Source organism: Ruditapes philippinarum, unplaced genomic scaffold, assembly GCF_026571515.1.
Source record: "Ruditapes philippinarum isolate M1 unplaced genomic scaffold, ASM2657151v2 ctg7814_1_1_1_1, whole genome shotgun sequence".
Classification (NCBI taxonomy): domain Eukaryota; kingdom Metazoa; phylum Mollusca; class Bivalvia; order Venerida; family Veneridae; genus Ruditapes; species Ruditapes philippinarum.
This window is the reverse complement of record NW_026855439.1, coordinates 31,966-43,257: the sequence shown is the minus strand read 5'-3', so window position 1 is coordinate 43,257 and position 11,292 is coordinate 31,966. Positions and strand designations below refer to the sequence as shown.

The 11,292-nt window shown below is 32.0% G+C and overlaps 1 long non-coding RNA gene across 1 annotated transcript; it reads left to right on the top strand.

Moving 5' to 3' along the window:
• Nucleotides 1-7,751: 7,751 nt before the first annotated feature.
• LOC132743348 (uncharacterized) lies at nt 7,752-10,758 on the top strand. The gene is made up of 3 exons (XR_009627562.1): nt 7,752-7,947; nt 9,481-9,585; nt 10,577-10,758. It is a non-coding gene; the product is annotated as an uncharacterized LOC132743348 (long non-coding RNA).
• Nucleotides 10,759-11,292: the final 534 nt, after the last annotated feature.

Here is an 11,292-nt window from a genome sequence, read left to right as displayed (position 1 = left end):
AGGTTTTTTTATATAAATAGAAAAAATGATAAGTAAGATTATTTTTTTTCTACCACAAATACCTCAATACATAATAAATACATTATTTACAATAAATATAACCCTTCTGACTGTTTAAATTAACAAACAATGCTTCGGGACGCTTCATGACATTCGGACGCTAAATTCTTCGGGACGCTTTGTTAGCGCAACATGGGAAACGTCAGTTTTCGCGCTGTAAAATAATATTTTGTGGATGAAATGTTTATTTCCTTTTTAATGTCACTTACACATATCATAAAAGAACTTAATTACGATTTATCTTGCTAAGATAAAAATAAAACACCATGAATACGTTTCGGGACGCTATATGTTAGTCAGTACGCGACTTGAACTATGCGTGGATAGATGTACGATTTCGGGCGCTATAAAGATAATTTTATGTATGGAAAACATTTTTTCTCGCTATTTTTACTTACATAACTATTTCATTAACTCAAATTACGAAGTATTTCAAAATAATTTTGGTTTAGATAAACATTAAACCTTCCGGACGCTTTGTCGGTATACGGTGGTTTTTGAGCAAGTGAACTGGAGTCGAAGGTATGTTAGGTTTTTTTTATATAAATAGAAAAAATGATAAGTAAGAATATTTTTTTCTACCATAAATACCTCAGTACATAATAATACAGCTCATTTACAATAAATATAACCCTTCTGGCTGTTTAAACAATAATGCTTCGGGACGCTTCAGGACGCTTCGGGACGCTAAAATCCTTCGGGACGCTTTTTAGTGAGACCCGACGTAACAGCGACCTTCATTTTGCTGAAATAATCACATAACGTCCAATAAGGTCATTGTTGCTTATTCGAATAACTGTTAAAATTTCCGGTATGATTGGGCTTTAACTAACTTATTGTATTTCAGTCTGGAAGGTTACATAATCTTTCTGATATTGCATTAAAAAGTGATTAATATAAATATATTGCACATATTTTTTCTGTTTAAACAGGTTTTGTCAATTTTATGTTACATCTTCAAAAGCATCTTTTTAAGGAATCGACTCGAAAGAACTGTATCATTTGTTTATAAAAATGTATTACAATTTCAATAATTTCACTGATATGCTTTTATCTCTAAGTTCTTGACAAATTGAAACAAGCTACACCAAGGCTACCATATCGCAAAGCACAAGAGGAAGGTGTTATGCTCGAGCCTCTGTCCTGCTTTGATTTTAGAGCGTTCGATTAGAAATATAAGAGAAATTACAATGAGAATTCTGAAGATGTTCAGCCAGTTGTCGGGGTGAGCGGTTGTGTAGAGCGATTAGATTTTATACTAGTTGTAAAGATATTTCAGCTTCGGTGTCATCATATTAAGAAGGTTTTCGGTTACCAAACATCACGCAATAGGTCATTTTAAACAATTAGTTTATTTGAGTCTAGTTTTTATGATAATATAATATTTGCCGTCCTCCAGGAAGAAAATCGTTATAAGAAAATATTGCAATTTGTTACGTTCACTTAATAACTCACAAAATCTAAATGATTTGCCAAACAGCCAAGCATATTATTCTAGTCTTAATTTTTTAAGCGATGGCTTGACCGCTTAGTATAATTTATTGTCATTTTATTTTCAGGTCCAATAGGTTCACTGGTAACGAAGGGTGCAAGGGTGTTTGGTGCATCAAACATTTATGTGACAGGTATCTGACTGACTTTTGTTTTTTTTTGACATTGTTAAAATTTGTTTAAATAAACGTCATATTAACAATAGGGTTGTTTAACTGCTTCCTTCTCGTTGAAATATGAATTGGAATTTCGTTTGGATCTTTGAACAGTTGACCTGAAAAAATGCTTATGATAAAACAAATATCGTAGATAGTTTTAATTCTACAAGAAAGACACATGTAAATTCAAGTATTTAACCATGTTTGCATTATGATGATATTTAACTTGTTCAAGTATTTTAGCAATGTAGATATTGTTTGTGATCTATATTTGTGTACGTTTGACAAATTTGATTATTTTACATGAACATCAGTTGTATTACTTTATTATAGCTGTGGGAAAAGCTGGTGTCAAACTGGCAAAGCAGTTTGGCGCAGATTATGCACTAGATGTGATATCACAAGAACCATGGAAATTGAAAAAAATAGTAGAGGAGTGTTTTGGAGAGATGCCTCTGATAAAATAGTTATCAAACTGATTAACGTTGTCAAACACGGCATATTGGACCAATATCTTTTTCAATTAAATTGAAAAAAAAAGATTTGAAACACACGATTTTGATCGTTGTGATTTCACTACAACATTATATCACAATTTGCATCATTTTTAAATAAAAATATTTTCATTATTTTAAAGCTCAAACAAATACATGTATATGGTATACATCTGATTAGACCTTCCGTGTTTCGTTTTCCTGTTAAAATCATATAACAATGGGTGTATTCGAGTATATTTATAGTGGCCACAAATGTATTGGAATCAATACGTGATTAGGACCTGTGGTAAGGGTTTATTAGATTTGTATGCATTGTTCCCTTCAAGTCTATAGGAAATGGTAACTGTATCGCGCAGAGTGCACTAGGGGAAGGGAAATGTTCATACCCATGATTAACGCCTTCTTTAGAGAGGTCGATATCTTAGGGATTAGGGCAAACCTGTATTGTATCCCACTGACATTGGACCTTACTGCTTCCGGTGAATTTTCTATTTGTAAAAATGAACTAGATCGATTAGATTTGTCTTTATTGAATAATATTAAATATTTTTTTAACTGTAAATTATTTTATTTAAAAAAAATTATGTTTGTATTTTTAAGCTTTCACATGTTTTTATTGCGTTCCCTATTTTCACTCTTAAACAATGCTGCCCATGTCCCTTTGACAGATGTTTTATATTATGAAAACCTCCAATACATAGTTATAAATATTGATTTCAGGCCAGATTGACGTTAAACCCCTAGTTACACATAGATATGATTTGGAAAATGACACTGAAGCTTTTAAAAAGGCACAGACACGTGATTGTGGGAAGGTCATGGTAAGATGTTACAAGGACTTAATACTGTAAAATGTTAAGCTAATATACACGTGTAAAAGGTGTCATTAGGGTCATATTAACCAAATATGAAAACATATGTTTTTATACAAACTGTAAGCAAATTTTGGTAAAATTTTCAAAACTGGTTATTTAATTAGATCTTTTATTATAATCTTTGGTTACCACATCTAGCATTAACATTCTAAAGGAAATTTTCTGCTTTTACATGAAAAAATTGAAACAAAACATACCCGACTGTATATAATATTTATGTGAGCTATAAAAATAAATTAAATATTTTAACAAATATATCTGTACATTATATTTATGTAAGATATAAGAATCTAACAATTATACTAACAAATATGTATATGGTATGTAATAACCATAAATAGAATACATGTATATATACATACACTATATACACTATACTCGTATGCATTTGTACATACATATATCTTTACCATTGTGCTTTCATATGTACATATATTGTAATAAAATAGAAATCTGGTGTGTTGTTAATTAGAAAACTACAAGAGTATCGCAACTAGAACTACTGATCAGTTCGTCCTACAAATGTAACTTGTCCACAGTTTCGCATTATTAAGTATGCCTGGCATTAGTACACAATATCTTGAATGATTTTCATAATTTACATTTTTTTACAAATATTGCATGTAAAAATATAGGTTTCAGGATAATTGCGTATGTTTTACAAATGTTTTTAGGTTACCAGATCACGATAGTTCAATTTAACTTAATCATATTTAATTGCCTTTTTTCTGGACAGTATACCTCGAAAAGATTATGAAAACGCATTTAAAAATCAAAAGACTAAAACTTTGTATATCACATGTTGGTGCGTATTTTGAAGGATTGAGAAAATTATTTTGGCACTGTTTGTTTAGTAATATGTACCATTATACGACAAATTTACAATCGCATCTACTCGGTCCTATCCGTCAGTCTTCAGATAAGGACCTCGAACACAATAGTATGAATACACAGAACGGATGCGGTATTTCGGTCTAACCTACGCTAAGAAACGCAATCCGGTCGTCCCCTGGTCAACTCGACACCTTTTTGGTCAACTCGTCCCCTACTTTTGGTCAACTCGTCCCTAATATGGTCAACTCGTCCCCTACTTTCGATCTCTGTCTTTAAAATGTCTTTAAATAATTCTTTTATGTAAAATATGTAAAATTAATACTGAATTTGATTGATATCGAAATATTAATAAAATAATTACGTCTTTTTTACGTTAAATTTTAATGATCTTTATCTAAGCGGACGTGCATAGCTTTGATGTCAAACTACAAAGACAGGTAAGTTTACAAACATTCAATTAATGTTTAATTAATCGGAGTTTTAATGATAATAGTGGATATTAACTGACTGAAAACATGATTGAAAACATAAAAGTAATTACCAAGTATTCAATTGCCATCTAATAATTAGTTAAGATTAATATTCAATTTCCATAAATAAATCTTTAAACTGATCTCAAAGAGGAGCTGTATAAAACCGAGTTCCAGAATTTCTTGTATAATACAAGTGTATTAATTGTATTTAATCAACATTTTTATATATTTGACCATACACCATCAAAACAAATTCGACATTTGGAAAATAAATTTTTATAACAACATTTGGCACGATTTTCACGCGATTTGTATAATTTCAAATTAAAGACACGGTCGGTGTTTGGATTGAGCATCCGCACAAACAACGATGTTGAAGGTAAAATCACATTTTAAAATATTATGACAATATTAGGTATTTAAAATAGACTGTATACATGTAACTGTCATACTTCTCATACATAAAAAATATGTCTTAGCCAAAATTGTAGCGAATTTGAGAAATGCATTCATGAACTCATACATCGCCGCATTAAAGAGATAAATATATCTATTATAGTTGACCTGTGCCTATCTTATTGGTATTGTAATATACTTCTATTATTTTATAGGATGGCATAGAAGATTGAATGGGAGGGCTGGGGAACGCCTCCATTCTACCTTTTGATAAAACTGCTGTACGATGAGGCCCAGGTAGCGGTGAGGAACTCTGAATTGATAAGTGAAGGAAGACTACGCCGCGCTACCAGCGGAGAAAGTACACCTTTCTCCAGGGACAGACGCACCAGCTGTGGGATAAGTACAGGAATGGGGAGTTGTCATCAACGGGACTTTTAAGAGAATTCGGCAACTTATACAAGCCCCAAGAGTAGAGTCGTAAGATGTCCAAAAAAAGACAATGAAATATGTGCATGAAAAAAAACAATGAACAGATGATGAAAGTGTGAAAGTGAATATATACATGTATGACAAAGACATACTATATGATATTTTATCTTTGCATATAAAACATGTTTTTATACATTAAATGTTATTGCTATTGATCGTCTTCGTGTTTTCTTTTCTGTATGTAATTTAATCAGAATTATGCATATATCCTTATTATAAGATGAAACTCCAAATATTCGCATACAAAAAGCGTCAAAATATGTCCAATTCAGTAATTTTATAATATATTATTTTAACAGTCTATAATGATTTATGAACTATATGAAAAACAAGTAGTAATAAAATATAAGGGACGAGTTGGGGACGAGTTGACTAGAGGACGAGTTGTCCAGGGGACGAGTTGACCAAAAAGGTGACGAGTTGACCAGAGGACGAGTTGACTCTGAATCCTAAGAAACTAAACATGTAAACAAATAGTAATTTAATGCTGGGAGTTGTTGACAAGTTTATTTCCAATATATGTAGTAAAGGTCCACCAAAAATAAGTGAATTCATAGGTACAAAAGCAAACAATACATTATTTATATATTTATTATTATAAAACCAACCTGTTGACATTTAGTCGGATTTGTTTAAAGTTGAACATCAGTGGGCATATTTAAATTACAAATTGTTGTCAGACATATTTTCAAGCATAAGAGTACCGGAACAGACATTACATGTCAAATATATACATTCGTTTTACATTATCTCTGTTTCTGTTTACATCTGAAACCACGTGGTAGAACTACTTTCAATCCGTATTGTTTCCGAGGTTATTATAGATAATAGCCGAGGAAAATAGCCGAACCGAGATTTTTTTTCGCGTTTGATTTTTTCTTCTTGCAGGGTGTTTTTTTAGTCTCGGAAATAAGAAAAAGTCACAAGGGGCAAGATCTGGCGGCGAAAACCATGAGACCAGTTGCTGGTCGACGGTTTGTCGACCGTTCTTAAAATATTTCTTTCATTTATGAAGGACCTTGCCTATGTAAAACGTTGCTTTTACAGACATAATTGGTATGGAAATTTGAATAGCAGGAGCTTGATTGGTAAAAAAAATTACATGCATGACCTTTTGGACGCCCATTGTGCGTTTTGCTATGCAATGTCTTTTACTTCCATTGGTTGCCCATATTTTGTTATGTATCTTTCGCTTGGGCTTATATAAGTGAATCCACGTCTCATCGACAATGATGATTTTTGCGAAAGATCGATTGTTGTAAGGGAACTATTTCAACAATTGTTTGGAGATTCTTACCCGAGCAATTGTTTGCTCTTTTAAGGAGATGGGGAAACCATCTGGCACTTATCCTTATTTTTAAATTACGTCTGAGAATTGTATGAGGGGCTCCTACAGAGATACCAACACATTTAGCTAAATATGTAGTTGTAAATCTTGCATCAGTAGCAATCAAGTCCTTTACTTTTTCAACCATTTTTTGCGAAGTTGCAGTTTTCGGACGGGGTGCATGAGATGCATCTTTAACTGAATCCACAACACTTTTAATTTCTTAAACCACCATGTTACAGATAAAAAGAAAGTTCATTATTCCCATAAATACGATTTATTTCATTAAATATATCTTTCACCTGTATACCAAGAATACAGCGGTTCTTGATATAGGACCGTATTTGGTCAGTGAAAGGAGACCGTTTCCCAACCATTTTAGCTTTAGTATACACGAGTAGATGGCGTTAATAGAGTTCTCTAAAAGCTAGACTGAACTGATTTACACATTTACACATGTATTGTATCAATGGAGAGCTTACAAAACCATCTATGCGATACATGTACATAGTTCGTAAAAGCGAGATATTGGCCTAGTTGCAGTCATATTTGAACACCCCTATTAGGTTTCTGTGAATAATTTTTTGGAAGGAAATTTTTTCAAAAAAAAATTTCCTTTCTATAGTAACGGTCTGCTCATATTAAAAAGAACGAACAACACCTAATTGACTTCTGTTTAAGCTCAATAGAAAACAAGTAGTGAATGCGACCAAGAAAGTAGTGCAGCAGAACTATATGTATACTTTCAAACGTGGATGATTTGAAGAAAAAGATGATGTTCAAAAAAACTTGAAATGATGATATTCAATGTTAGCTTACATCAATGGAACATAATCTTAAACGTGTACGAAAAAAAGCATCAGTATTATTACGCATTTGGCCAAAGAAAAGTATCTATGTACAATAAATTGAATATAAATATGGTGTAAATTTGTAGCAGAGATACTCAAAAGTTTACATATAAGTCAACCGATGGGAAATGAAAGTATTTATTGTATATATTTATCAACTTATGAATAGCATTTTATGCCACCGCTGAATTTTTTTACGTCGGAAACAATGGATACAATGATATGGCCTTAAAAAGTCGTACTATTTTCGCAAAAATTTGCAAATTATCATAGAATCAAAGCATTTGAAACAAAATATTATTATGTAAATAATAAAAAACAATATTTCAGTACAAGTCTTTCAAAAGTATTCTGGAATTAACGGATGCAATTTGGTAAAACTTGGTTTAGACTAGCCTAATAAGTAGGGCACACCGTTCGGACCATCGACAGAATAACGTTCGTGTTTTTCAGATTTCAAGACATAGATTTGCTGATGAATAACATCGCAAAGGTTTGTGGAAATGCTTTTATTTCTTTGTTCAAAATCGCTTTGTGTTTGCAGATGTTAATTTGTTAGACAAACGAAATTAGGTCAAGGATTGTTTACATTATTGAATTTACAGGTAAACTCGGCCCTACACCAACTCGGGACAAGTGACATAGTCAACTCGGCCCTCTAAAAACCATATATTAGGATTAGGATATAGATTGTTTAGTTAATAACATATTGTTTGAAATTATCTTTAAGATAAATAATTATCTGAAGAAGAGATATCAAGAGACAAGACAATATATGTTAAATATTGATCAATAAATAGAGTTTTTAGATTGAATTTTTGTGACAATGAATTTTATTGTATTTAATACTGTTTGTTCTTTAATATGACATATGCTTTTTAATGATATTTTTTACAAAAAATCTGGAGTAGCAAAATATGCGTTTAAATTGTAAATTCTTTCTTTCTCTACAAATTCACACACAAATTGGTACTTTCATCAATAAAACTTTTCAATATCCTTGAGTAGATGTCTGTTACAGTAGTGTGAAAATGTTAAACCATGAAAGTTATGATGAAAACATATCAAAAGTAAGAAAAGTAATCATTACCAGTAATATATAATTATGGGCCAAGTTGACCCGTGCCAAGTTGGAATAGGGCCAAGCTGACTCGAGGGCCAAGTACGTTTTAGGGCCGAGCTGACCCTGATTCGAATTTACAGTGTTGACTGTTGTGTAAGATTTGCTTTTTCATATCTATTGTATATAGACTATCTATTAACATAGAAATAAGTTTATAATATATTTAACTGTTGTGTACAATTGATATTCGATCACTGTATCAAAATTTATCTCAGCCCTCCTGATTTTTATTTGGCGAGGTCCGAGGACTGACAGACAGCCTTTCGCACAGACTGCAATTTGCAGTTGGTATAGTAATTTTTAGTGTTTGATGATCAGAAGATTTTTTCCTTCTGAAAATCATGGACTTGAATAATTCAAATCTGTGTGAAAGCGCAAAGAGAAAGAGACTGAAAATTAATTCATTATTTCTATGGACAATATAGATGTTATAAATTTGTAATCAAACATGTGGGTCAATTTTCAGCAGTAGTTGAATCATGACAAAGTATTTTTAATAATTTTATTTAACTTATGGCTATTTGAAAATTTCATGCTGGATGTTTGCTTACCATTACTTTTTGCATAAGAGCTCTATGATTGACATTAAAGTCCACGGGCCAATTCATTTCTGATATATCTATAATCTTTCCGATATCTTGTTATAATATAAATGACTGAACATCATTTTAGAATTATTAGGAAGAAATACATATGTTCATTCTTTGTAAAAATGTTAGAAGACTTGCAAGTTACCGACTTAATCATTGCATTTATTTATTATTGAAAAAATGCTGAACAGCTAGTCTCAACAGTGTTATAGGCGAGAATTTTCAGTTTGCATTAGGGCCAAAATATATTGTTAGTCATGACGGCTTTCCTATTGCTGTCAAAAAACTTTAACCTTGTTCATAACTTTTTCAGATCTTGGTGTATTGTCTTCATACATGGCCACAACAACCCTTCAAATAGACCAGACTAAACTTAATTAACTTGACCACCATATTAACATTCAAGGTAAATTTTAAGGTAAATAAAGGTCTAAATTTTCTTGATTTTTGCTATTAGTAGCTATAACTTTGTTATTTTTGAATGCTTGAACAACAATCTTTCAGGATAGGACCTGACTCACTCATAAATGTCCTTGAAGCTTTTGTGATCAGAAGTTGTACAGAATAATACAAACCCAGAACAATTTCATTTACTTGGTTTTGCAACTTCTGAGACAATGGATTTTTAAAGATAGTTGTTTTCTTGAAATTTCAGGACAGTATAGTAGATAGTAAAGACATTTAATACATACTGTATATATACTATAATTACTTTAGTGTCCAACTTTATTTGTCATCCAATGAAAACGCTGTATCTCTTAAAAATTGTGTGCGTTAATTTTCATAGAAGTACAAAAGCCGATACTATATCGAATTACCTCCATAGTCGACTTCTATTTTTCATGGTACTTCATAAAACTGCATAGTGACGTAATAAAGTGAATGATAATGAGGCCAAATAAAGTTTGACGCTAACTATGTTAGTATTCATCCGTGCTGTTCTACAGAAATTAGAAACATTCTCCTGTAGCTATTGCTCCCATCGAAGTTTCTTATTTCTGTAGAACAGCACGGATGAACACTAACATATACATATATAGTATACTATAAAAATCTTTATGCTTGGACAATTTTGAACAAATTGTCTCTTAAACAGTGTAAGAAATTAGGATTTGAATCGACTTGGCTGGTCGGACTATTAGATTGAAATATTTACTTGCCCAAAAGACATTTCACTAGCACGATTCATTTGTTCAAAACAGTTGTTTTTATTGCCTCTGAAAATACAGTAGCCTGGTCAGGCTTTTTACTGTGAAAAGTTGGTAGCCCGAGGAGAAATTTAGTAGTCGGGCTCTCAGACTACTGCTAATTTCGAACATTAGCTGCTTAAATTATTGATTTGATATCAACTAACATAATAATTGGGATACTATATGTATATCTAATAATAATTATATTTTATTTTTCAGAAGTTCGGCCTACATGTCAGATTTATGAATGTGAGCAGCAGGATATCGATTTTAAGGATGCTTTAGGGTCAATGACAATGAAATCATGAGAGATAAAGGCTAAAATGTGAGACTGTCAATCTGACTAACCTTGAAGTGAATAAATGGAAAAATGTTTCTTTCAAAGGCATGGGCATTTAAGGAAGAGGTACATGATTATTTAGAAGTATTTGTATATGATATTTCTTAATTATTATTATGCCACCGCAGCATCTGCGATGCGGTGGCATATAGCGATTCACCTGTGTGTGTGTGCGTGTGTGTGTTTGTTTGTTTGTGTGTGTGTGTGTTATATAGATTATATAGTGAACTTAAAAAATCTTCTTGTGAAAAACCACTTGTCCAATTTCAATCAAACTTGGCAGGATTGATCCTTGGGTGAAGGGCTTCCAAAGTTGTTGAAAGAATTTCATTCCATGCAGAAATCTGGTTGCCATGGCAACAAAAAGGAATTATAAGAATAAATTTAAAAAATCTTCTTGTAAAGAACCAAAAGGCCTAGAGCTTAGATATTTTGCATAAGGCATTGTCTGGTAGACCTCTACCAAGATTGTTCAAATTATAGCCCTGGGGTCCAAATCAGCCCCGCCCCGGGGGTCATTGATTTTCACTATATGTACATATAGTAAAAACTTAAAATACATTCTTGTCTGAAGGTACTTGGCTTAGAGGTTTAT